At 39.2% G+C, this 27,281-nt stretch overlaps 1 protein-coding gene and 1 pseudogene across 5 annotated transcripts in view; both read right to left on the bottom strand.

The window, feature by feature from the left end:
• Nucleotides 1-27,281, bottom strand: part of RASGEF1B (RasGEF domain family member 1B) — a 580,386-nt gene that overhangs the window by 90,466 nt on the left and 462,639 nt on the right. The window lies entirely within an intron of this gene.
• Nucleotides 2,556-2,922, bottom strand: LOC131507395 (small ribosomal subunit protein bS16m-like; annotated as a pseudogene).

The raw sequence follows: 27,281 nt of genomic DNA, 5'->3' as shown, positions 1-27,281 counted from the left end.
CATAAAGAACACCGTGGCTCAGTCAGTTAAGTGACTGCCTTTGGTTCAGGTCATGATCTCGAGGTTTGTGGGTTTGAGCCCTGCATGGGGCTCTGTTCTGTGCATGCAGAGCCCTCTTTGGATCCTCTGTCCCCTCTCTCTGCTCCTCCCCTGCTCATGCTGGCTATCTCTCTCTCTCTCTCTCTCTTTCTCTCTCAAAAATAAATAAATACAAATTTATACAAAAATAATATAGTTTTGGGGTGCCTGGGTGGCTCAGTGGGTTAAGCAGCCAACTTCGGCTCAGGTCATGATCTCGCAGTCCGTGAGCTGAAGCCCCGCATCGGGCTCTGTGCTGACAGCTCAGAGCCTGGAGCCTGTTTCAGATTCTGTGTTTCCCTTCTCTGACCCTCCCCTGTTCATGCTCTGTCTCTCCCTGTCTCAAAAATAAATAAAACATTAAAAAAAATAATATAGTTTTATAAGGAAATAAACCTATTTTTTAAATTTTGTACTTGATATAAGTCTGACTTATATATCAGATATAAGGTCTGACCAACCTTATTCCTGAAATACACCACATATCCCAGCGATGGAGTGGCCAATAATAACCCAGACAACTAAGCTTATCTAAAAATAAGATTAGCTTTCAACCAGCTACGTGGAAATGACAGGGTAAATGAAGATCATTTTCTCAAAATTGCAGGCTCCCCTCTGGGCCCCTGCATAATGTCCTTCTTTTCATTGCCTCAGTTTCTCCAGCTGCAAAGAAAAAATTATGTGCAACTTTGGGTTCCCGTTCCCTCCCCACTCCAATCTTCAAAGAATAAGACCAAGCATCTCTGAGCAGTACTTCCCAGACCTGCTATTTGATGGACACACCATCGGAAGAGACTTTTGAATGACTGACAAAATACCTAGCCCCAGTCCGGACAGCACAGTTCATTGCTCTCTTGCTGTAAGAGAGTTCAGCTCTCTTGCTGTAAAGGAGCACAGTGCTTCTTGAATGGGTGCAAGACCAGCTGCCTGCTGTTTCCTGTCTTCAGAGAATTCAGTTATGTATCAAAAAATGTTAAGTGCTCACTCAGCAGCAGACAGTATTTTGTATATGCAACCTCACTTCCTCAACGTAAACACACAGTGTCCCCAAATCAAACCGTCTGTGTTCCCAATTGCCTGCAAAGTTGATTGTTTGCAATTTAAACTATCTTTTCTGAAGGAGACCATGCTAGAAATGATGAAATGAGTCTGTCTACAGGTTTCTAGAGGAGAAAGTACTGATAGTTCCCCTGGTCCCTCTTGCTTCCAAGGCCTCAAAGGGTAAAGGGTTTGGTGGGGAAGACTGAGGGGCTGGGCTATAGACTTGGAAGATACATGCTAAAAAGGAGAGCTGGTACATGCCAGGTTGGGGAGTGTCCCTCGGGGACCACTTCTCAGAGGCGCTCTATCCTGGGCAGCTGACAGGGAGGCGGGATAGTAGGAGAGGGACTTTCAATGGAGGATGCCAATGTCAAGAGAGGCTTCCAAAGGCAGGCAGGCCAGATGGGACTTCCAGTAAGTGCCAGAGGACCCATTTGTAAGTACTGAAGAAAAAGTGCCCTTCACACTGTTGGAAATTAAAAAGTATGTCCCAACATTTGTCTGCTAAACTGTTCAAGGCACAGAGAGAAGGAAAACCGCTAGGCTGACATACTGTTCTCGTCCTTCCTTCTTTTGTTCCTCTTTAATGAAAGGGCAATACTTCCAGGTGCCTAAACCACAATAACTCCATTTTTTTTTTAAGTTGATGTATTTATTTTGAGAGAGAGAGAGAGAGAGCGCCCAAGAGGGACAGAAAGAGAGGGAGAATGAGGGAATCTCAAACAGGCTCAGCCCTGTCAGTGCAGAGCCCAATGCAGGACTCAAACTCACAAACACTGAGATCATGACCTAAGCCAAGATCAAGAGTCCAACTCTTAACTGACGGAGCCACCCAGGCACCCCCACAATCACTCCATTCTTGGTGGTCAGAGAGCCCAAGGCCATAGTCCTAAGTCAAAGGCAAATGGGAGCATGGCAGTTACAGAGGGTCACCTGGCAGGGAGACGTGATGGAGAACTCTGGTCATGACAACATTTTATACATGTGTTAAATTTGTTCATGGTCACTGGAATCAAGTGATGTCTCTCAAATTAAGGAGTCCATTCGGTTGACAGGGCTGACAAAGTCTGGCCACTGAGGAATGATAACAGGAGCTCCTGGGCAATTGTGGGAGCAGCTCCATCCTACAGCACTTGCCAGTTGACTTATGGTCTGAAAAGGTCCCGGTAAATTTACATCAACAATGGAATCAATGCCAATGAAACCCTTTTCATGCTTTCCTGCCACAATCCAAAGTAAAAATAGGTATGGTAGCTAATTTTCAAAATTGTCATTTTATTTATTTATTTTTGACTTAGAAAACTCCACTTTATTGACTCCCAAATCTAATAAAACTCGGAACTCTGCACAAGTGTTGTAAGAGGACTTTGACCTTTTTCCTAATGCCCTGTCTTCAAAGTCAGCTCATTTTTGTTTCTCTAGACTCTGTATCAGTTTTCTGAGATGCTAAGAGGACTTCATGTGTCCTTTGCCTTCATGGCCTCTCAGCATTTGTGATCATCATGGGATACAGAGGGAAAAAGCCAGAAAGACCCAGAGACTTCTCCACAGGCTTAGAGAGGTGGGCCCCATGGCCCATCTAATGCTAAATCTGGTCCAGGTTGAGAGCAACCATTTTCTCTCCATGACTATTGGGCAGTGGATCATAGGAGCCAAGTTGCTCCACCAACGGCCATCCCTGGGATACTTGCAACTGGGCACAATGTGGTAGAAATGCTGGTTAGTACAGCCACTCAGGTCAAGGCGGATGGTTATGTGACCTCCATGGTAGCCCTTGCAGAGGACAACAGTGAGCTAAGCCATGGTGCAGCTGTGTGCACTGGGCCCGTGTGCCCGTTGCAGCACCTCAAAGCTTCCCACCACTGACCCAGATTGGCTCTGAGGCCTCTGGTGGGGTGGAGGATGGACCTCACCTCTCTGCTACCCAAGCTGTAGCAAACATTGTCATTTTAAAGTTCAAAGATTTGGGGGCGCCTGGGTGACTCAGTTGGTTAAGTGTCTGACTTCAGCTCAGGTCATGATCTCATGGTTTGTAGGTTTGAACCCCACATTGGGATCTGTGCTCACAGCTCACAGCTCGGAGCCTGGAGCCTGCTTCAGATTCTATGTGTCTCCCTCTCTGTCCCTCCCCCACTCATGCTCTGCATCTTTCTCTCCCTCAAAAATGAATAAATATTTTTAAAAAAAAGTTTAAAGATTTTGATGATAAAGAAACACCAAAGGTACAATGTAGGTCTACCTCAATACAATCATACAATCAGCAAAGATACTAAAACTAATGCCTAAAGATGTTGGACTTGAAGAAACATGTTTTTCAGAAAATAAAGATTTTAACATAAATGCAGTCATATCTCCAGCCTTGGGACAAATCTGTAGGACACTATTTTGAGCTACCAGCTGAGTCATTTTCTTTTCTTCTTTATCTCTCTCTTTCATATTATAATTATTAGGAATTCATATAATGTTTGAGACAACGTAACGGAATGAATAGCAATAACAAAAACTATAATCATTTTCCTAAATGGAAAAAGGATGGGTAAGAATTTTGCCGATGGTAAAAAGACTTTGCATCCCCAACGTGATCTGAAAGCCAGAGGTTATAGTAGAAATTGTCACTGGACATTAAGTCCCAGACTAAAACTCTATGTGATTCTTTACAAGTTTGACATTGAAACAACTATTAATAGAAGGAATATTTTAGAGGGAAAAATAATGTAAGAATTAATATATCTAAAAGTAAGAATATATTATTTTATTCTTTATTATTTTAATAGCTTATGCTCCAGAAGATCAATATGTTATTTTTGTTTAAGTGTATTAATTTACTTTTGAGAGAGAGAGAGAAAGAGAGGGAGTGCACATGCAAGCGGGGCAGAGGTAGCGGGTGGGGAGAGAGAGACTCTGAAACAGGCTCTGCAGGTCAGCATAGAGCCCGATGCGGGGCTCGAACCCATGAACTGCAAGATCATGACCTGACCCGAAGTTGGACGATTAACCGACTGAGCCACCCAGGTGCCCCTAGTAGGTCAACACTTTAATTAAATCAAGATTCTAACATCACTTTGAAACACATTAGCATCCTCAGGCAAGGACTTGGCAAAATACTTTACAAAAGATTCAGAATAATAACGAACCAATATAGTTAACTAAAATTTTATAGGCACTGGGATATTTCTTGGCTTCAAACTCTTTAGTTAATCATGAAATCAGCACACTCAGTCTTCATTCAATCAGAAGTTTATGTGGATTTCACTCATTCCAGAAAGGAATGAATTTACTGAGTGGCTCTGTTTGAGAGTCTATGAAGAATGCAAAGAAAATCAGGCACAGACCTCACTTTTTTTCTAGGGAGCTTTGTGCCTAATAGGTGAGATCAACATACCCATAAATAACTAGAATACAAGGTCAAAGTAGTGATTACCACAGGAGAAGTGTGGATGACAAATCAGGGAAAGCAGATTTGGGGAAACTTTTGGGAGAAAAGAGACATACTAAGCTGTGAACTAGACATACAGGATGGACAGGAAGTGCAGTCCGGCTGGAGAGAAAAGTTACGGGCATGGTTTGGGCAATTCCAAGTAACTTAGTTTAGCTGGCTGGAGACTAGCATGAAGGAGAATGCTAGGAAATGTGGAAGGAAAGGACTGAATGAACACTTCATGGAGTGAAGAATGAGGAAGGTCAGGTTAAGGAGGTATGTTAGACAACTCAGATCTCCTCTCACAGACAGCTTGTTTGTCTCCCTACATGAGCACCATCCCAGCCACTGTTTAAAATCACCACTGAAAAACTCTTATTTACGGATTGGGAGTTTAGTGCATAAGGAAGTACTGTATATTAGGAGATTTTAAAATAATATGCCATTTACTCTTTTTTTTTTTTTTTTTTGTCATTTGCTCTTTTACCTACCCTAAACTCACAGAGCAATTTTGCCTTTACTCTGTTTGCAAAGAAACCATGTCACGTGAATATGTTCAACAACTTAACGTAAAGGGATGGGTGTGGAGATGGATGGGTGGGTGGTTGTGTAGGTAGGTGGTTGCATGACTGAACGGATGGGTGGAGACTGGATTTGTGAGTGGATGAGTGAATGGTTCGACAAGTGGATAGAGAGGTGAATGGTGGTGAGTGGATTAGGAGGTGGAAGAGGGTTGGGTGGCTGGTCTGCTGGCTACCTAAAGCACTCGGGTACTTTGCTGTATGATCCCATGATTAAGTGTTCGACAGCCAACCAAAAAACATGTCTAATATAAATCCAAACAATTGTTTGCTAGTAAAATTTCGTCTGGCCATAGGAGTCAAGTACATTTTTTATTGTGCTTGTAAAGTGCACATCCTTCATTGTGCATTGAAAGAGAACTCAAAAAACACATGTCTTTTTATGTCCTTCACCCCTTCTCACAATGGTACAGGACTTGAAGTTTTCCCAAATTACAACTTGTATGAAACAAAGCAAAGCCACTGAAAAGGTAAAAGTCAACTGGGTAAACTCAGAGTGATTTTTTAAAATGATATTCACCGGGGCGCCTGGGTGGCACAGTCGGTTAAGCGTCCGACTTCAGCCAGGTCACGATCTCGCGGTCCGTGAGTTCGAGCCCCGCGTCGGGCTCTGGGCTGATGGCTCGGAGCCTGGAGCCTGTTTCTGATTCTGTGTCTCCCTCTCTCTCTGCCCCTCCCCCGTTCATGCTCTCTCTCTCTCTGTCCCAAAAATAAATAAAAAAACGTTGAAAAAAAAAATTAAAAAAAAAAAAAAAAGAAAATAGCCATGATTCTACTTATGCATTTAGTGAAACCTAAAAGAAAATAGACTTGTTAAATTTGAGAGAAATGGTGAAATGCAGTTTTAAGTTCTTGGTGAAGAGAAAGAATTTTGTGAAAATGAACCAGTTCAATCAAGAGGTTTACTAGGGAACGTTTATGTGGGGCTGGGATTTCCTTTTACTCTCCAAGAGCTTTTCCAAAATATACATTCTTCACTAATGAGAGCTAATTTTTTATGTGCTTTCTCCCACTTGTTCCTATTCAAATATTTTATTTTTGCAGGAATGCTGTTTTGGGGCTTGTTAAAATTTCCATAGTCTTTTAGGAATGTTATTAAAGAATGTTAGTTTTTAGATCAAGTGTCCTTGGGTAAGTACAAATTGCTTTGAAAGATTTGGACTTAATTTGATGCCATTGGAAGTAATCTGAAAATATACTTTCTCATGGTGGTGATTAGATTCTTTAAACAATATTTTAAACAGGAAATTTTACTGGATTTGCCTTCGTGTTCTCTTAGTGCTTACTCAAAAGCACATGGATCCTACCACAACTCCCTTCCCCCCAAAAAGCACATGGATCCAAGGTGGTGGCTTTTTTATCCCACAGACTAAACACTTGAGAATAGAAAGGGTTTCGTCGTCGCAAATCTTACTTTATTCCGACTAGACTCGGGGATGAGCAGGAATAAGACTGAGATTCTGCCGGGTCATAAGGAAGCCAGAGTGGTACACGAGGTGATTTTAGGTGGTATTTAGACAGGTATTTATTTTAATAGTCATGAAATTATCTTTATATTAGAAAAAATGAAATCGGGGCGCCTGGGTGTCTCAACTGGTTGAGCGTCGGACTCTGGCTCAGGTCATGATCTTGCAGTTCGTGAGTTCGAGCCCCATGTCGGGCTCTGTGCTGATCACACAGAGCCTGGAGCCTGCTTTGGATTCTGTGTCTCCCTCTCTCTCTGCCTCTCTCTCTCACTCATGCTCTCTCTCTCAAAAATAAATATTAAAAACAATTAAAAAAAATCAGTATAGCAAATGTGCTAGGCGTTATGGTTTAGGATGAGGTTAAGTTTAAAAAGGGAAGCCATTTGAAAAAGTAAATAACATTACAGATTTGTATGCAATGAAAATTGTGAAGTGGTGATGTAAAGGATTGCAATATGGGAAATACGGCTTTAATCCAACCCTTTTGTTCTGCTGAGGAATATGAAACCCTCTTTACGTAGTAAATTCATGGGAATTAGGGCCTCGAGTTTCTTACTTCTCAAGGCCCAGTTGATAATGATAGTAATAGTCTCAAATGAAAGTGCATCTGAAATATCTTTGGGATGTAGAATTATCAATCATAGTCAATGTTTACTTCTTTCGATATTAGACAACTGATTATGTTCATTCAGTTCATAATTTTCAGGCTTCTACAAAGCATTCAGATGCATCATAATAGTAAAGTGAAGAAATCCTTCTCTCAGAATAGGTTGGGTTTATCTTACTTGAGGTATGAACCATGAACTGTCATGAAGTTTGCCTCACACCTATTGCCACTTTTGTGAGCGTTGGTTGTTCCTACCATTTTCAGATGGAAACGTGAGCAAGTGATGATTCTGGCTCCAATTTCCTTATTTTACAAAACATGTAGAAAAGGACTCTCTACACCATTCAACTTTCCAGTGCCTTGGTTTCCCTATCTGTGAAATTCCATTAAATAACTGATTTCTAAGGTAACCTATAGTCCCAAAGTCCCATGACTTTATAACTATTAGAAAGATGAATGGTATATTAAATCCATAGAAATGGCCTGGCTTCCAGGAAGAAGTATGTTATGAGATAATAAAACTGGCATTTTTCAGCGCCTACCATGTTACAAGTACTCACAAAAAGTGTCTTGCTTAATCTGCCCGGCACACATGCCTGATCCCTATTGCACATATGCAGAAACTGAGGTCCAGAGGGGTGCAATAACTTATTCAAGATCACACAACTAGTAAGTAGTTTGAGCCCTGGTCTCCTTTTCTCCAAAGTCCTACTCCTTTCCTCCACCACATCAAACTGGCTTTCTGTGATCAGAACACTCTTATTATTAACTTTGAAATAAAGCTACTGAGGCAGGATGGCAGAAAAAATTTCTATTTGTCCGTTTGTCAACACAGTTGGAAAAACATCCCAAACACGGCCTTGTTTAGAATCGTTTAGAATATCGAGAACACGTGTCATTTTGTAACTAATCCCTTAAACACATGGAATAGTTGGGTGACATGAAAGTTTATCAAACTCAATTTAGATGCAAATTTGATGTTTAAAAAATCTCTGATACTGATTCAGAAGATAGGGGAAAACTAATATAAACATTACTCTTGAGAGGAAAAAGAATAGAAACCATATGACTATTATAAATAAATTAAAAATATTTATTACAAATAAATAAAATTTTGTACAAGTGAAAATTTTTCTGTGATTTCAGAATTCTATTAGCTTTCATTTCAATGAAATTCGGAAACAAATATTGCCACTATCTGGAAGAGAATAAGTAATTGTTTAGAGAAAAAAGGAAATGTCTAAAATTATAACCATAATATTTATAGATGAAAAGATGCATTTTATAGCAAAATAAAATTTTGTGTATGCATGTGTATATTTGTGTATATTTAGGAGATGAGTCAAAAATCAAATTTAAAAAAGTAAGTAGCATCTATTTGTTGGAACAGTTTTCAAATGTAAACTGTACGTAGATTTGGCATTATCTTCTGAAATAATAACTTAGCTGAAAAAAACTCACTTTGAGAACAAACAGTTTTGATCCGCAATGTGGTTTTGAGGCGGCAAGAAAGAGAATTTCTTTAGGACATAGAGAATCAGTTTTGGATAATGACATCGGCTTTAAAACATTATTTAAGGAATAAGCCTTCATAGTTCTAGTTTGCAGACTTACTTTTTACTCATACTCCAAACTCACTCAGAAATGAACGAAACATAATTTAAAATTCTTGAGCTAGCACATTAACACCTCCTAACAATAGTGGCTTTCTTATTTCAACTGGCAATCCTTTAAACAGCAATATGTGAATGATCAGCATTTCAAATGAATTAATCAGTTCATATCCCTACTATAATCGCCTGCTTCAGACAAGGTGCTCTGATGAACAAGTGCTCAGTTAGAGAGTAGAATAAGGGTAGCCATGATTTCCTGGCAGCCATCAGTTTGTGAGTGAATGAGATCACTTAAAAGAATAATTTAATTATCACTGGCTTCACCAACATGATGCAGGTCCTCACTAGCCATGTAAAGCTTCTCTAGCCTCAAACATTTCTGGAAGCCACCAGGTAGTATCTTGTATTCTCACGTGCAATCATGAACAGACTCCTGCTAGGCAATGCAGCCCCCCACCAACGCCCAGCTACTCCAAGCATAGTTCACCACTGCTCCATCAGGCCTGCCATGTTGGCTTTTCTAGGGCACATGTCACTACTTTGCCACTACCCTGTTGGGCAAAGCCCACTGATTCCTTGGGCCTTGACTGTGGCAGAGCAGTATCTCGGGTGTATGGGAGAGGAGGTTATGATCCACCCTGACTCCCTATCTAATCCCAATGGATAAAGTACAGACTCTAGGAACTGATAGTTAATTGATGATCACTTACGAGTTTCTTAATGAACCAGATTGTTAATGAACTGGGAAAGTCCCCAATGCGTCTTGCAAACTTGGGTACACTTTGGATTGGAGAATGCAATTTGGATCTAAAATCAAAGTGTTTTATCCCATCCCCATCCAAATGCAGACCTTGGGGCCAACTGGAGCCTGGGGTGGGTTGGGAAGATGGATGTTTGGAGCAAACTCAGCACCCAGGCAGATGCTTGGAAGATCACAGACTTGCCTCATCAACCCAGTTATTGGCTGACCAGAGAGTAGAGAGGAAAGGGTACGAGGTTGATTCTCTCCCTTTGCGCTTTCTCATACAGAAACAAAGCGAGCCAGGGACTCTGAGTGTCCACTGCTCTCCTGAGGGGTCCTACAGAGCAAGAGATCTCTGTGCAGGAGAGTCACTTTCAACATGTGGGCATTCTCCCTGAAACGAGCTCCTGTTCCTCCTTTGTGGGAAGCAGGTGTGGGGTTGGGAGAGAAGCTAGAAGCTTAGTTTCAAAGACCACAGTCCCAACAGGAGGAGAATAACGTTCCTTCTCTGCAAACATGAAGATAGGAGATTAAACTTCTTCCCTTAAGACTATGTAGTAGAATATGATAAAATGCTGCTGGGGAAGGGGCAGAAGCAGAATGGCTGACCCTACTTTGTGTTACACTCTATTTGAGGGATCCCAGAGTACTTTAAACCAGAACCCCAAATGTTGGAGAGTTTATTAAGAGAGTTATTCCAACTTTGACTTATCATCCTTCTGCCTTCCTTGCGTCTAATGGCGGGCAGAAGAGACAAATCCAAGTGACAGACCTGGCTGAGCACAGAATTCTCTTTCCTTCCAAAATAAGGAAAAATGTGCCATCGGCTTGGTCTGTCATGCTTGGTTATTTTCTTTTAAAATTAATTCTCTTCCAGAAGATATCACAGTCCCCTAACCTGCTTTGGAGCAGACTCCAGAATTTGCCAAACATACCCACATGTGTCTAATCCCAGCAGTTTTGTCACCAGGACTCTCTTCTTCACTCAACACCAAAAGGCAAATGGGGGTCTCTCTTGTGAATTAACCAGACACTTCCAAGCACTCCAGCAGGGAACCGGACCCATGACTAAGCTGTCATTCTACACTCTTGGCATAAGTCATCATCTAATTTTACAAGCAGGTATATACTTGGAAGCTGGTTAGCTTACATAGAATTGAACGTTGAAGCACTTAAACCAGGAAACTAATCAAGGTGATAATAAACAGGAGTTCAGTAATTCAGTTAAATGGAAGGGTCCGTGAAACATTTATTCATTCTTTATTTTACTCAACATTTATAAAGTATAATTGTAGGCACCAAGCACAGCTCATGGGGATAAAAAGATAAAGATTTACTCTCTGTCTTAAGGAGCTCACAGTCCAGGTACAAAGGCAGACATGTAAGTGACATGTGTCATAAATCCTTTTCCACAAAAAGGTGCATATAACATTTTATAAAAATGCAACATGAACATGCTATAATAACAGATACAAACTGCTGTGAGGTATAGAGGGGGTAACAAGTAATTGTAATATAACATTACGCAGTCTCTAAATTGGAAAGATTTGGGAACATATTAAAGATGATAAGTACCTTGGCTTAATTTTTTAGTAAATGACTATTTCTAAGCCTGGATTTCTACTGTGGTATTTGTTCAATGTGCCTATTTTTTGGTTTACTTATGGCATTTTCATGGCAGCCATGATTAGTAATGACCTCTAGCTTATGAAAATAGATCTTTAATAAAGTAAACACACTTACTGGGAAATCACTGGGACAGCTTGGTCTTGTGGAAAAACACAGTTATGTGTTTACTGATAAATTACTGATAAATTTCCTGTTTACGTAGCTGACCTGCAATGTTAAAGCCTCATTCAAGCAATATTTTGGAAAATCAAACAAATATGCTTCTCTGAAAAGAAAGGATTGAATTTAAGTTTTTAAACTTTTTTGTTTGTTTGTTTCTTGCTTTTGCTCAGTTTATCTGAGATAAAAAATTAAAGCGTTTAAAAACATTTCTTTTAGGGGCACCTGGGTGGTTCAGTCTGACTTCAGCTCAGGTCATGATCTTGTGGTTCATGGGTTCAAGCCCCGTGACGGGCTCTGTGCTGACAACTCAGAGCCTAGAGCCTGCTTCGGATTCTGTGTCTCCCTCTCTCTGTGTCCCCCATCCCCCCAACTCACGCTCTGTCTCTCTGTCTCACTCAAAAAATAAATAAAACATTAAAAAAAAGAATTAAAAAAAACATTTCTTTTAGTGTGTAATTTTAAAATCAGAGGTACTTGTTAGCTCAGTTGGTCAAGCATCTGACTCTTGGTTTCGGCTCAGGTCATGATCTCAGCGTTCATAGGTTCGGGCCCCATTTCCTGCTGTGCACTGATAGCACTGAGCCTGCTTGGGATTCTCTCTCCTTCTCTCTCTGCTCCTGCCTCACTTGCTCTGTCTCTCTCTTTGTGTGTGTCTCTCTCTCTTTGTCTCAAAATAAATAAATAAACATAAAAAATTACTTGAAAGTCAACATAGATCATTTTTTTCTTTGTTCAATAAATATTTATTAAATAAATGAGTAAATCAAGTGTTCAGTCTTTATTTTCATAATCTTCAGTATCATCTAGCACAATGCTAGTATTATCTATCATAGCAAAGGTTTAATAAGTTCTTTGGGGCCCATGGCTTGATATTTTACCTTAGATTGAACAACAACAAAATGGTGAGAATTTCCACATTTACTTCATAATCAGGAACCTAAATTTGGAATTTTAAATTTAAAAAAAACCCCAGGAAATTCAAGAGAATATAGTGTTTGGTTTCTTAAAAACGTGTAAGTGATGAAAATGCAGATAAATAAAAACATCAAATCAAATGCAGTAGGTGTCCTTTTACTCACATAAATTGAAAAGTGAAACACTCTGATTTAATATATTCTTGGTTAATAGTCAGTTTATGCATTTTATTTTTATTTATTTATTTAATATAATTTATTGTCAAATTTTTTTTTAATATATGAAGTTTATTTTCAAATTGGTTTCCATACAACACCCAGTGCTCATCCCAACAGGTGCCCTCCTTAATGCCCATTACCCACTTTCCCCTTTCTCCCACCCCCCATCAACCCTCAGTTTGTTCTCTTATAGTTTGTCTCCTTCCCTCTTTTTTTTCCCCTGGTCTTCTATTAAGTTTTTCAGGATCCACATGTGAGTGAAAACATATGGTACCTGTCTTTCTCTGACTGACTTATTTCACTTAGCATAACAGTCTTGAGACAATTCCATCCGTGTTGCTACAAATGGCCAGATTTCATTCTTTCTCATTGCCAAGTAGTATTCCATTGTATATATAAACCACATCTTCTTTATCTATTGGTCAGTTGATGGACATTTAGGCTCTTTCCATAATTTGGCTATTGTTGAAAGTGCTGCTATAAACATTGGGCTACAAGTACCCCTATGCATCAGCACTCCTGTATCCCTTGGGTAAACTCCTAGCTGCGCTATTGCCTGGCCATAGGGTAGAACTATTTTTAAATTTTGAGAAATCACACTGTTTTCCAGAGCGGCTGCACAAGTTTGTATTCCCACCAACAGTGCAAGAGGGTTCCCGTTTCTCCACATCCTCGCCAGCCTGTATGGTCTCCTGCTTTGTTCATTTTAGCCACTCTGACCAGCATGAGGTGGTATCTCAGTGTGGTTTTGATTTGTATTTCCCTGATGAGGAGTGACGTTGAGCATCTTTTCATGTGCCTGTTGGCCATCTGGATGTCGTCTTTAGAGAAGTGTCTATTCATGTTTTCTGCCTAATTTTTCACTGGATTATTTGTTTTTCGGGTGTGGAGTTTGGGGAGTTCTTTATAGATTTTGGATACTAGCCCTTTGCCCAATATGTCATTTGCAAATATCTTTTCCCATTCTGTCAGTTGCCTTTCAGTTTTGTTGATTGTTTCCTTTGCAGTGCAGAAGCTTTTTATCTTGAAGAGATCCCAATAGTTTATTTTTGCTTTTAATTCCCTTGCCTTTGGAGATGTCAGCATAGTTCATTTGATTTATATGACCTCTCTGGGCTAGTAGGACAAATTTCTAAGACCATTCATAGAGGCAGCTCCTAAATATCAACAGATTGAAGGATTTGGGAGTATACTCTACTGGGTCCACCCTGTTTCTTCTATTTTTATGTTGGTTTCCTTTCCTCTTCATTATTGCACCTCAATTTCCAAAGCAGTCTCTTAGTTTCCACCTTGCTGCCTCATGCCTCAGGCTTCTCAGTGTTATGTTTGAATACTGCACAGCTCTTTGATGGACTTCACTTTGAGTAAGTGACTGTGCATGTTCATCATGATTGGCCCAATATAGACTTCTCCTTACAGATCATATTCAAGTATAGAATAGAGATATTTGATATGACATAGAAATTGATACAGCATGGAGTCATTAAATCTCATGGGAGCTCATACTGTTTAATATAATCAGTGATCATACATGGTGGACATCTCTTATTTCTTCTGCTAGTAGCACCCTGGTTCTTCCTTGGAGACTCACCCATTGCTAAGTTAGTCCATATGACCAGGGAGTCAATGAGAGTGGTATATCACAGGACCACAGTGCTTGCATAAGAAATGAACATGGGACTCAAAAAGGGTCAATCAGAGTCAGCACTGGGACCATTGCAAGGACTAATAGGATGGAGTTTCTGTTTTGGTGGGAGTAAGCTTGGAGCTGTCAGAGCCAGTCTGCTGTCTCAGAATGACACTGTCACAAAGAAAGCAAAGCTGAGATATGGAGACAGAGAAAGTGCCCCTGGTCCTGATAATATTGTTTGAGCCCCTAGATCTAGCTGGCCCTAAGTCTAGTGGAAACTTATACATTTCAGAAAAACAAATCAATAAATTACAAAATTTATTATAGCATATTGTCCTTCTCTTTAAAGTTCATATTTACCACATGAATTCTTATTGTCTTTTATCTGTTTCCTCCACTAAATTGTAAATGCCTGGAGATGAGAATTCCCTACTACATGGCAAGTAATAGATGCTCAATAAATATTTTTTTCAAATGAACAATCCAGAATCTATCCTTAAAACAAAAAGTCACACAGCTAGGGTCCCTGGGTGGCTCAATTGGTTAAGCATCTGACTTCAGCACAGGTCATGATCTCACAGTTCGTGAGTTTGAGCCCCACAATGAGTTCTCTGTTGTCAGCGCAGAGCCTGCTTCAGATCTTCTGTCCCTCTCTCTCTCTGCCCCTCCTCCACTCATTCTCTCCCTCACTCTCCCTCTCTCTCAAAAATAAACATTTTAAAAAATCACACAGCAGAAAAAATAAATAAATAAAATAAAAAAATCACACAGCTAGCTATTTAGCATCATTGATAATATGTTAATATTATATATATATTTTTTTAATGTTTATGTTTTATATATGTTAACACCGCTTTCTTTTTATAAAGGCTAGATTTTATAAACAAATTACTATGTTTCTGCATAGTAAATGGGATAGTACTCAGGCTAAAAACAATTGGGAAATAATTTTCACCATATTCTGCTTACGCAATTGCAAAAACATATTTGTGGAAAGAAATGACACTTTCTATTATAATTAAAGTTACTATTATTATAAGCACAGACTGGACCCCTACATGGAGTACCACAATCTAGTTCTTACCATGACTAATCAATTAATTGCAAAGTTATGTCATATGTAATAATCCTGATAGAGAGTTTCACTTTGCTCTCCTTAACTCTATTGGAATGGTCATGCCCCAACAATAGAAATCATCTGTTATTTAACTAAATATGTATTTTACAATTTGGAATTTTGCCTATGTCCCACTCCTGAGAAGTCTACAAATGTAAGACTAGAAATACTACTACCTGTCTCTGCTTGAAATGCTACTCTTTATCCACGGACTTCTGGATAAATAAGAATTAATAACCAAGAAAGATCAATGACTCCCAGCACATATAATTTGTCATTCAAGACAAGCAGTGTTTAGAGTGGCAGGAAAAGGCAGAGGCTAATCACAAAACATTATCAGAGTGAAGACATGTATAATTAACCTACGTTCTACTTCCTCAATCATGAAAGATTTAGATCTGAAAGGAACAAGCCACACAAAAATGAACAAACCAATATCATACCATCCTTCCCTGGCATACCCAGCATCTTTCCTCTCCCTCAGATCCCCTTGCCCCCAACCAACATCAGCTTTTGATTGACAAGAGGTCATAGGGGTAGCATTATTGGATGTCTCTTTCAAGGTAGCTACCTCTGGCTTTTCTTTCTCTAACCTGGACCTCCACTTTAACTGACATGTAACTGAAAGTTCAATGTCCGATGGCTTCTTGCCAGCAGACTTCACCTTCAAGATGTCTTAGCTTCATTTTAGAAAATGTTCTTTTTATCCTGCTTCTGCAAATCTAAACCAAAACTTGAAACACAAAGCATTCTTTTTTTTGTGACTGCCTTTATCCTTCCTGGTTGAGGAGGAAGTTGAGTTCTGTGAGGTTTTGTGGTCTGACATTTGGCGTGCTTTGTTATTTTGTTATATTTTGTTAAGCAGTTATATGGCGATTCTCCATACTGATTTTTGAATTCTAATTACTGAGATTTTCACTTTGGAAGGCAACACAAGCTTACTCTTTCTTTGAAAGCTTCTGCTTCATATGACCAACATTAATTTTTATGAATATAAATTTTTTTTTGGTAAAATTCTGTTTGTTTAGTTCTTCTTAATCCTCTGGATTTAGAATAAGCTCTGCAAGTTTTCACTAGCCGGTTAAGCCAATTCTTTACCGAGAGGTTCCTGTGTCCTTCTCTTGCAATGGCATGCAGACTCTTCTTTTTTATGATAGGATTATAATTTTAACAAATAAATAACACAGTTTATAACAACTATTTTTACTGAAATATTGTAGGATGCATGTTGGTCTCAATGATCCTGGCAAAAGTAACTTTTAAAACATTTTGTGGAAGGGCAGCCTGTGTGGCTCTGTTGGTTAAGCATCCAGCTCTTGATTTCGGCTCAGGTCATGATCTCATGGTTGTGAGATCCAGTCCTGCATCAGGCTCCACGCTGGCATGAAGCCTGCTTTAAGATTCTCTCTCTCTCTCTCTTTCTCTCTCTCTCTCTCTCAAAAATAAGAATAAAATATTTTGTGTAAGATGCTCTTGCCCATATGGATAGGAAATAAATGTAGACATGTGCGTTGTACTCTTAGGTATTGCTGAGTATTTCCACAAGCATTGCAGTTTCCAGGGACCTGTCAGTTTGGATACTTTAAATCAAATCCACCTCTCCCTTCACTTTTCTGTCAATACTTAAATCACTTGTTAGGAGGTGATATTAAGTGCTATAGAAGTCCTTGAACTTCATTCGGATACATTTTAAACAGCACTCACTTGCTCTTTTATGTGAGTTTTATCTCTGTCTGCAGAAGATGTGTATGCTTGTTTTTTAAAAATTAGAAAGACACACAAATTAAAAAACTCCACCTGCAATCCCACCACTCTCTCTCCACATTATAATGTTTATATGTCTACATCTTCTGTATTTTAAAATTTGTCTTTCACTTAAAACTAAATTGTGGACAACTTTCCAAAATGCAATATTCTTTTAAATAGATTTGCTGCCTATAGCATTTTCCCTTCAACCAACTTAAGCAGAACCTTGAGGTGATTCCTCATGGCCTAAGTAGGCATGTCTAGATTTTTTGGAATAAGTCTCTCTTGTTTTCTGCTGACTTATCAAAATCTGTCTTCCTACATATCATGGACAAAATAATTTTGAAGCTGCTCTTTGAATTTATGAGTCATTTTATAATGCTGTTTCCCCAACTCAGGCTTTACCTGGATCAGTAAAATTTTCCAGTGTCATTGATTCAACCAAAAGAAATCACCAGGCAGTTTTACCAAGGACTCCACGTACAAGGAACTCTGTCGAACACCTATAATGGTATTCTGGGTCTATGAATTGATTCAATTTTGTAATAATACTTGTGCCTGGCACAGGGTAAGCCAGAAATAAATCCTGAGTGATAAACAATATGAAACAAATTACATAAGAAATTCCAAATCTACAGTGTCAAAGGTGGTGCCAAAGCCCCATAGGCTATTGCCTGTTTTTAAATTTAAATGGTATGAGATACTAATGAAAGATTATTTAATGAGGTAACAATTTTATAAAATAGCCTAGAAGTGATACCGTTATTGATAATAAACATTTTTAAGATTTAATATATACCTGACATTAAACACATATGAGACTTTACAGGTACTCTCTTACATACGTGTTTCAGAACAACTCTATGTGGCAGGTGTTTTAAACCCCATTTACAGGGGCACCTGGGTGGCTCAGTCCATTAAGCATCTGACTTCAGCTCAGGTCATGATCTTGCAGTTCGTGAGTTCAAGCCCCGTGCCGGGCTCTGTGCTGACAGCTCAGAGCCTGGAGCCAGCTTTGGATTCTGTGTTTCCCTCTCTCTCTGCCCCTCCCCTGCTTGCACTCTGTCTCTCTCCCTCTCAAAAATAAACATTAAAAAAAATAATAAATCCCATTTTACAGATGAGTTAACAGGCACAGAGGTAAAGTAGACTGCCCTATATCACCCACGTGGCAAATGGCAGAGGAAGTTAAATCAAGCTTCATGTGACTCAGATGCCCTTTGTGTCATCCGTAATGCATGTGGCATTCCACAGATGTTGGAATGTGACTACAGAGGCCACTTCATCTTCACTACCCTAAACTTGCTGACCCTAGCAAAACAGAGAAGTTAGACACGCGAATGTGACTTATATTTGAGTCCCACCATTGGGCTGTCCAGAGATGTCCTTCTTCAAGGTAAAAGGAATACCTCTCAGATTATAAGTTTCCAGAATGCAAATTGACTGATAATCAGATTTATCACTGATTACTTCAAAATAGACTCCAATTGCCTTCTCCTTACTTAAAGAGGATCCCTTCCCTGGCTCCCAAAACACTGTCAATGGGGTGGTAGCAATAGTAGAGAATAAAGTGAAGTGAAATGAATTAATAGATCTGTATTAAAGCTGATACATATATAACTACATTTTAAAAGTAAAGAAAATCATAATTCAAGAGAAAATGAGCAGATTGATATAGCGTGTCAACAATATTATGGCAGTCATAAAACTACTACAGTATTAAAGAAAGAAACAACGTTTCTAAGGCTGTCTGATGAGTCATTGAAACAGAGGTCCAACTGTCTCTAACCTTTTAGAAGATATTTTTTTCTAAGGTATTGCTAACAAGCGTATATGACTCATTCCACACCAAAGATAAACTCTAAAGAGCAACCTGACTCTAAGAATAACTTCTAATATCTAGGAGGATTAACCATGGTTCTGTTTGTTCACTAACTCCAGAGTTATTCCATCCACTGGTGGATACAGTATTTCTCTCAAATTTATTTTCTTCTTCTTCCTTTTTTTTTTTTTTTTTTTTTTTTGGACAATATGAATTGACAAGCTGCCAGCACCACTGTAGTTGCCAAAATTTCAAAAAGGATCTTTGGTACTTTATTTCAGGTTTCTCTCAGGCAAGTTGAGAAAGGAAACATGTGAACAGACAGTCAAGATATTGTGACAAATGCCATGACAGGCCATAGTTGCTCAGGGCTCCATGGTTGCACAGTGAAGGGGAACATGGACAGAGCAGTGGTAAGAAAGTACTTCTTTTGAGATATTTCAGATAGGATATGTGTGATCCAGGTAAAGAAAGTGGTGAGCAAACTCCACACCCGAAAAACAAATAACCCAGTGAAGAAATGGGCAGAAAACATGAATAGACACTTCTCTAAAGAAGACATCCGGATGGCCAACAGGCACATGAAAAGATGCTCAACGTCGCTCCTCATCAGGGAAATACAAATCAAAACCACACTCAGATATCACCTCACGCCAGTCAGAGTGGCGAAAATAAACAAATCAGGAGACTATAGATGCTGGAGAGGATGTGGAGAAACGGGAACCCTCTTGCACTGTTGGTGGGAATGCAAATTGGTGCAGCCACTCTGGAAAACTGTGTCGAAGTTCCTCAAAAAATTAAAAATAGACCTACCCTATGACCCAGCAATAGCACTGGTAGGAATTTATCCAAGGGATACAGGAGTACTGATGCATAGGGGCACTTGTACCCCAATGTGTATAGCAGCACTCTCAACAATAGCCAAATTATGGAAAGAGCCTAAATGTCCATCAACTGACGAATGGATAAAGAAATTGTGGTTTATATACACAATGGAGTACTATGTGGCAATGACAAAGAATGAAATATGGCCCTTTGTAGCAACATGGATGGAACTGGAGAGTGTATGCTAAGTGAAATAAGCCATACAGAGAAAGACAGATACCATATATTTTCACTCTTATGTGGATCCTGAGAAACTTAATAGAAACCCATGGGGGAGGGGAAGGACAAAAAAAAAAAAAAAAAGAGGCTAGAGTGGGAGAGAGCCAAAGCATAAGAGACTCTCAAAAACTGAGAACAAACTGAGGGTTGATGGGGGGTGGGAGGGAGGGGAGGGTGGGTGATGGGTATTGAGGAGGGCACCTTTTGGGATGAGCACTGGGTGTTGTATGGAAACCAATTTGACAATAAATTTCATATATTAAAAAAAAAACAAGGGTTGCATCTAATACATCACTGTGTCAGCCCCCAAAGCCACTACAGGGTCTTGCATATTGCAGGTTCAAGAAACACTAATTGAATAAAAAAAAAAAAGTGGTGAGGATGCTCTAGGCTGAGAAGGTACACAGATAAAGGCACAGGGGATGACAGAGCAACCTTGAGGACCTGGAAACAGTTAAGTATGGGTTACGTGTTAAGATGCAGAGAGTGTTGGGCTGGTAGGTCAGCCTCTAATTTAGTCAAATGGTCTGCACCTTTGGCTGCTCACCAGCTGATGAACTAGCCTCTTTTGAATAAATATTAATAGAACTTTGCTGTTTTGTTCATGTGCTCCTTCCTGCGTCTCAGTGTGGAGCGTGTGCGTGTACTTGAATATTCCTTCCCACTAAGTGGTTAGCTCCAGCTCCGAGGACAGGGGCCATATCCATCAAAGAATGTTTCAGACAGAGCATCATCCTCAAAGTCATGGGCAGTGCCAAAGCTGTGCCCTTAGAGGAGCACAATATACACAAATTTGAGATCGGTTAGCATCTTTCAAGTCAACTGCTGAGTCAAATGAAAGGAATGTAGAATGTGTTTCAAGCATACAGGGACCACAAAACACCATTAATAAAAGGCTGTTTTATTAATAATAAAAAGAGGGGGATAACTGTTGGGTCTAAAAGAAAAACAAACAGGAACTGGCAGGAGAAGCATTTGTAAAGCAACCGAAGACCACATGCGGCTGATTGCAGGCAGATCTACATAATGTGCAGTACTTTGGGACTTTGTCAAGAGTCAGTGAGAATGAGGACAGTACGATAGATGATGTTAACTAGACAGAAAGGTCGATCCAACTAATCCTTATGGGGAATGGGTCGGATATAAATAATAAATAAGCGAATTGAGTTGGTGGTGGAAGATCCTGATAGCCCAACAGAAAATAAATAACTGGATTGAAACCAAGTAAGGTAGCTCATGAGCTTTTGAGGAGGGAAAAATATTATGACTAAAAAGATATTTAAGAGAGGCAGTGTCTGGCAATAATTTCTCCCTCTTCACAGAATGGAGATACTGGATCAAAAACATACAGGGCACTGATGGTCCCCCATTTAATGGCCTTGTTTTGATGTGACCAATTCCATATCAAAAACTGAGGAGACAGACTAAATAGACCAAGATTTTGGTTCCAACCTTGACTTTCTCCATGCTACTGTTTATTTCTCCTTTCCACTCTGACAACCTAGATCTTTTCATTTGTTTTTTAACTTCCGTTTGTATGTTATCTGGGGTGAGTCACATCATCTCCCTGGGTATCGGATTCTTCAACTGTTAACATGTAATAGTCCAGATTATCACTGAGGGTGCCTTTAAAATTCTATGAAATTCTATGAAATTTCATAGGATTAATAAAGTATAATCTTCTGTAACTTTCCCCATGAATAAGAAAACTCCTGTTGGTTTTACCTAGGGAAGAACAGGGGACCTAGAAGGCTTGAAGAGAACTCTTCAAGTGATGAGTCTAGTATTGATTTAAACATTTTTTTTTCATGGGGTGCCTGAGTGGCTCAGTTGGTTGATATCTGGCTTCAGCTCAGGTTATGATCTCACGGTTTGCGGGTTCAAGCCCTGCATCGGGCTATGTGCTGACATCTCAGAGACTGGAGTCTGCTTCGGATTCATTGCCTCCCTCTCTCTTTGCCTCTCCCCTGCTTGCACTATGTCTCTCAAAAATAAATAAATGTTAAAAAGATTTTTAAAAATCTTTTTCTCACATTTTAACATCTCTGAAGCAGAGATGTGTCATATAACCAAAGGCATTTTGGAATCACAACTGACAGCATATTTTCTTTCTTAGCAGTTCATAAGATAATAGTGTTTTATACAATTGAATTTTCCTTTAACTCTCAAATACAGTTAAGGTCAGAATATATATAGACGCAGATCTTTCAAAGACCTAATGCAACACTATTTAGATGAATCAGGAACACAGGTGGAATGGGGACAAAGAGTCTCCGAAGTGATTGTCAATTATTATCTCGGAAAATCCTCCTGCATTGGAAGACAGTTCCTCCACATCTTCTACTGTAGGTCACTCTTAACTCTGATTATTTTAAATAAGGCTCAGGGTCCTGTTGGTTGATGCTTTTATTGTATTATTATTATGTACTATTTTTATATTTATCATCATCATTATTAATCTAGGCCAGTGGTTTTTAAACTATGGCCTGCAACCTATCTGTGGATTACATAGTCAATATAGTAGGTTGCCATACGCTTTTAACAAATAAAGCAGCATAGACTTAAATAGAGGCTCATGGTATATCCCATATGGTGGGTATATCATCTCCTGAGACTTTTTTCAGATGTTTTTACTTATATTCATACATACACGTATTCATATATGTGAGTACTGGTTCGTAGTTTCAAATGTATTTCTATTGCATGTTGTGTTCAGAAAAGAACTAAAAATGCTATTGTAGACCCAGACTTACAGGTGGTCATGGTTCTTGTAAATAGCTTGCAGCATGAACAGCCAACGAGAGATGCGGAATTCGAGCAGTGTTTTTGGCCCTCATGAGTGGCATGTCCATATTCCCACCAATCACCTACTTGGCAAAATAAAATGGTACTCTGGATGGACTTGAACTAGCCACTCATAAATAAATCTTTGATGAATCCATGCTCTTTACAAGACATCTCTATTACCAGCCTTGCTCAAGAGCTTTTCTACTTGATGGCTCCCTCACTGTTTTCTATTTAACTGGTACAATTATAGGTATTTATGACAAAAAATATTCCAACTGACCTTTGACATTAGGTGACAACATTTATTTCCCCTATAAGAAAATTCTTAAGGGAGGTTTTGCCTTGGAATTTTGACTCATACACTTAATACCTTTTAGGCAGTACCTTCATATAAGGAAGGTATTATTTGAGGAAGTGGATACTGTTAAATACCTTTCCTTCCAAATTACTCAGAACCATAAATAGCCAGGACCCCCATCCAGGCATGTAGGTTCACTCAGTGTTTCCTATGTTGCCTGGAGTTTCTGCTCTCACTTCCATTGCAAGCATCCTTCCTGTACATCACAGCAGGGGATTCCTAAAAAGGAGGAAATGAAACCAGCAACTGTAATAATGAAAGTGAGAAAGTATTGATTTTTTTCCCCTGCAATCTCTACTGGTAGTTGAATCAGTGTCCTACCTAAAGGATATCCTTAGCTTAGCTTTTCAGATGGACTGACGTTCTCATGCAGGCTGTCTTTGAGAGATCCCAGGAGATCTCAGATCTCAGATCTCCTCCTACAACCATTTCATTTAACAAATAAGGAAATTGAGGCCTACACAAGCCAGTGGCTAGCCCACAGTCAGAAAGCATGTTACTAGGAGATCTGAGATGGCTAAATTGTCCCTCAGCAAATTAGTTAGGTTACTTTAACTTATTGCATTTAAACTCTTTTTCAAGGAAACATTAAATCTTTGGGAGAGGCCTAACACCTGGCTTATGCATTTTAAATCTATTATTGAGTCTCCAAAGGGAAGTTTCTCCTTTTCTGGAAATTCATGCTAGAGAATTAAAATTAATAAATTCTAATAAATTTGATGTCATATAATCTGATTTTAAATTCCTTGCTATATTTTTTCATGTACTTCAAAAGCACAAAAACGAAAGCTGTGTTTTCTTTCTCAAGATATCTGTGAAAAAGATCAGTAGTGAGCAGATTTCCCGGTGGCATATACATCTATAATAGCAATTTTCTTTGCCCATTGGGATGCTGTGAAGTAATATCATCTTTTATTTCCAGTGAATATAAAAACAATATACCTGGTTTGAATATAAGGATTGAGTCGCCGCTACTTAAAAAGGAGCCAAAGAATTTTATTTATAAGTTAGAGAATACAGAAGACTCAGAAAAAGAGTGCCCTTTGAAAATTATTACAGGTGACCCTTGAACAACACAGGTTCGTGCTGCAGGGGTCCTCTTATATGCAGATTTTTTCCAATAGAGAACAGACTGCAAATGTATTTTCCTTATGATTTTCTTTTTTTTTTTTAATTTTTAAAAAATGTTTATTTTTGAGAGAGAGAGAGAGAGAGAGAGAGAGACAGAGCACAAGAGGGGAAGGGGCAGATAAAGAGGGAGACACAGAATCAGAAGAAGGCTCCAGGTTCTGAGCTGTCAGCACAGAGCCCGACATGGGGCTCAAACTCATGAACCGTGAGATACGTGACCTGAGCCGAAGTCAGACGCTTAACCCACTGAGCCACCCAGTTGCCCCCCCTTATGATTTGCTTAATAACATTAGCTTTTCTCTAGCTTACTTTATTGTAAGAATACAGTGTGTGATACACATAACATACAAAATGTGTGTTAATAGACTGTTCATATTATTGTTAAGGTTTCGGGTCAATAGTAGGCAGACGGTTGTAAAAAATAGTGTTGGGAATCAAAAGTTATACACAAATTTTTGACTGTTCAGGGGACCAGCAACCCTCACTCCTGAGTTGTTTACGAGTCCACTGTATTTCATTTTTTTTTTCAATATATGAAATTTATTGTCAAATTGGTTTCCATACAACACCCAGTGCTCATCCCAAAAGGTGCCCTCCTCAATACCCATCCCCCACCCTCCCCTCCCTCCCACCCCGCATCAACCCTCAGTTTGTTCTCAGTTTTTAAGAGTCTCTTATGCTTTGGCTCTCTCCCACTCTAACCTCTTTTTTTTTTTTCTTCCCCTCCCCCATGGATTTCTGTTAAGTTTCTCAGGATCCACATAAGAGGAGTCCACTGTATTTCAAATGAAAAAACAAATACAGAGTTTAAAATCAGTAGGATGAGCAAGAGAGAAAGAACTTTCTGACATCTGAGTAAGCAAAACAACCTCAGATGTCTTTGATTAGTGTGTTTTCACAGAGTCTGCTGTCAGGAACATTTCCATCTAAATGAATTGTTTTTTAGTTCATCTCTTTGTAAAAATATATTTCGCTAGAAAAAAATGACTTCATTTTGAGTAGTATGGTTAAAACTGACAAAATAAAATCTTAAGGAAAACTTTTACAACCATCTAATAAAAGAACAATTATGTTCAAAACACCAAAATTTTAACAATGCCAAAATTAGGGGGTGCCTGGATGGCTCAGTCAGTTAAGCGTTCAGCTTTGGCTCAGACCACCATCTCATGGTCCATGAGTTCAAGCCCCGCATCAGGCTCTGTGCTGACAGCTTAGAGCCTGGAGCCTCCTTCAGGTTCTGTGTCTCCCTCTCTCTCTGCCTCTCCCCCACTCACACTCTGTCTCTCTCTCACAAAAATAAGTAAACATTAAAAAAAATAAAAATAAATAAATATATATGCCAAAATTAGATAAATTCATAAAGTGGGAAAATATGAATATGCCAGTATGTACAATGATCAATAGATACGTACATTGAAGGACATCCATTCAATGTATTATACAATCATTAAGCTGTCAAAGGAGATTATCTAGTAAGGCAAAAACTAATTATGATATATTAAGTAGAGAGGCAACAAACTTGCATATACAAAATGACTAGAGTTACTTAATACCTCCATCTTATGGCAGTTCCTGAAAGATTTTAACATTTTTTAAATTTTTTACTAATTTTTTTCACATTTTAATTGAAATTCTAGTCAGTTACTATAAAGTGCAATATCGGTTTTGGGAGTAGAATTCAGAGATTCATCACTTACATACAACACCCAGTGCTCATCACAACAAGTGCCCTCCTTAGTACCCGTCACCCATCTAGCACATCCCCCACCCACCTCCCTCCATTAACCCTGAATTTGTTCTCTATCATTAAGAATCTCTTGTGGTTTGTTTCCCTCTCTTCTCTTCTCCCCTCCCTTTCCCATATGTTCATCTGTTTTGTTTCTTAAATTCCACATATGAGTGAAATCATATGGTGTTTGTCTTTCTCTCACTGATTTATTTTGCTTAACATAATGCACTCTAGCTCCACCCATGTCGTTGGCACGATTTCATTCTTTTTGATGGCTGAGTAATATTCCATTGTATGTATATACCACATCTTCTTTATCCATTCATCAGTCAGTGGACATTGGGCTCTCTCCATAGCTTCGCTATTGTTGATAGTGCTGCTATAAACATCAGGGTGCACGTACCCCTTCATATCTGTAAGTTTGTATGAAAGATTTTAATATTCATAGCAGGTATCTTTGGCAATTTAAAAAAATGTGTTTAATGTTTTATTCATTTTTGAGAGAGAGAGACACAGAGCATGAGTTGGAGAGAAGCATTGAGAGAGAGAGAAACAGAACTCAAAGCAGTCTCCAGGCTCCGAGCTGTCAGCACAGAGTCTGATGTGGAGCTCAAACCCACGAACTGTGAGATCATGACCTGAGCTGAAGTCAGATGCTCAACTGGCTGAGCTACTCAGGCACCCCAGCAATATTTTTGAGATACTTGTTTCCTTTTTATTTTTGAAATTGTACAAAATAACCGTGAATTTGCGTTTTGAGAGTAATAAATAAATGTGTTTTGCTTTGGGGGGGGATCTTCCCTCCCTTTCCACAAATATTATTTTTACTGTCAAGGCTGTGTTCAGTAAAGCTTTAATAATTGCCTAGGATTTCCTCAATTTATGTTCAGGGTACTTCATGTTTCCTGAATCCAACTGGCAGTCTCTGTTAACAAGATCATAGATGAGAATATAAAATAAAATAAACCCAACTGTGACAGGGCACCTGGGTGGCTCAGTAGGTTAAGGGTCTGACTCTTGGTTTCAGGTCATGATCTCATAGTTTGTGAGCTCGAACCCCGCATCCTGCTATGCGCTGTCATTGCAGAGCCTGCTTGGGATTCTCTCTCTCCCTCTCTCTGTCCCTCCCCTGCTCACATGCTCTCTCTTTCAAAATAAATAAATAAACTTAAAAAACAAACAAACAAAAGCAACTGTGAGCATCCAAATGATATCACAGAGTTCACAACAGACTGACAAATTTGTCACACTGAAATTCAGGTGTTTTGCTCCCTGTACTGACTCTGAACCTATTTCCCGGTACCTTATCCATAATTTTTGTACACATAGCTATTTGAATTCCAAGCTTAGTAGATTAGAGACAAATCTGGAGGAATCTGGGGGTGTG

This window comes from Neofelis nebulosa, chromosome 3, assembly GCF_028018385.1.
Source record: "Neofelis nebulosa isolate mNeoNeb1 chromosome 3, mNeoNeb1.pri, whole genome shotgun sequence".
Lineage (NCBI taxonomy): Eukaryota > Metazoa > Chordata > Mammalia > Carnivora > Felidae > Neofelis > Neofelis nebulosa.
The sequence above is the reverse complement of the archived record's forward strand: the minus strand, read 5'-3'. Positions and strand labels throughout refer to the sequence as shown.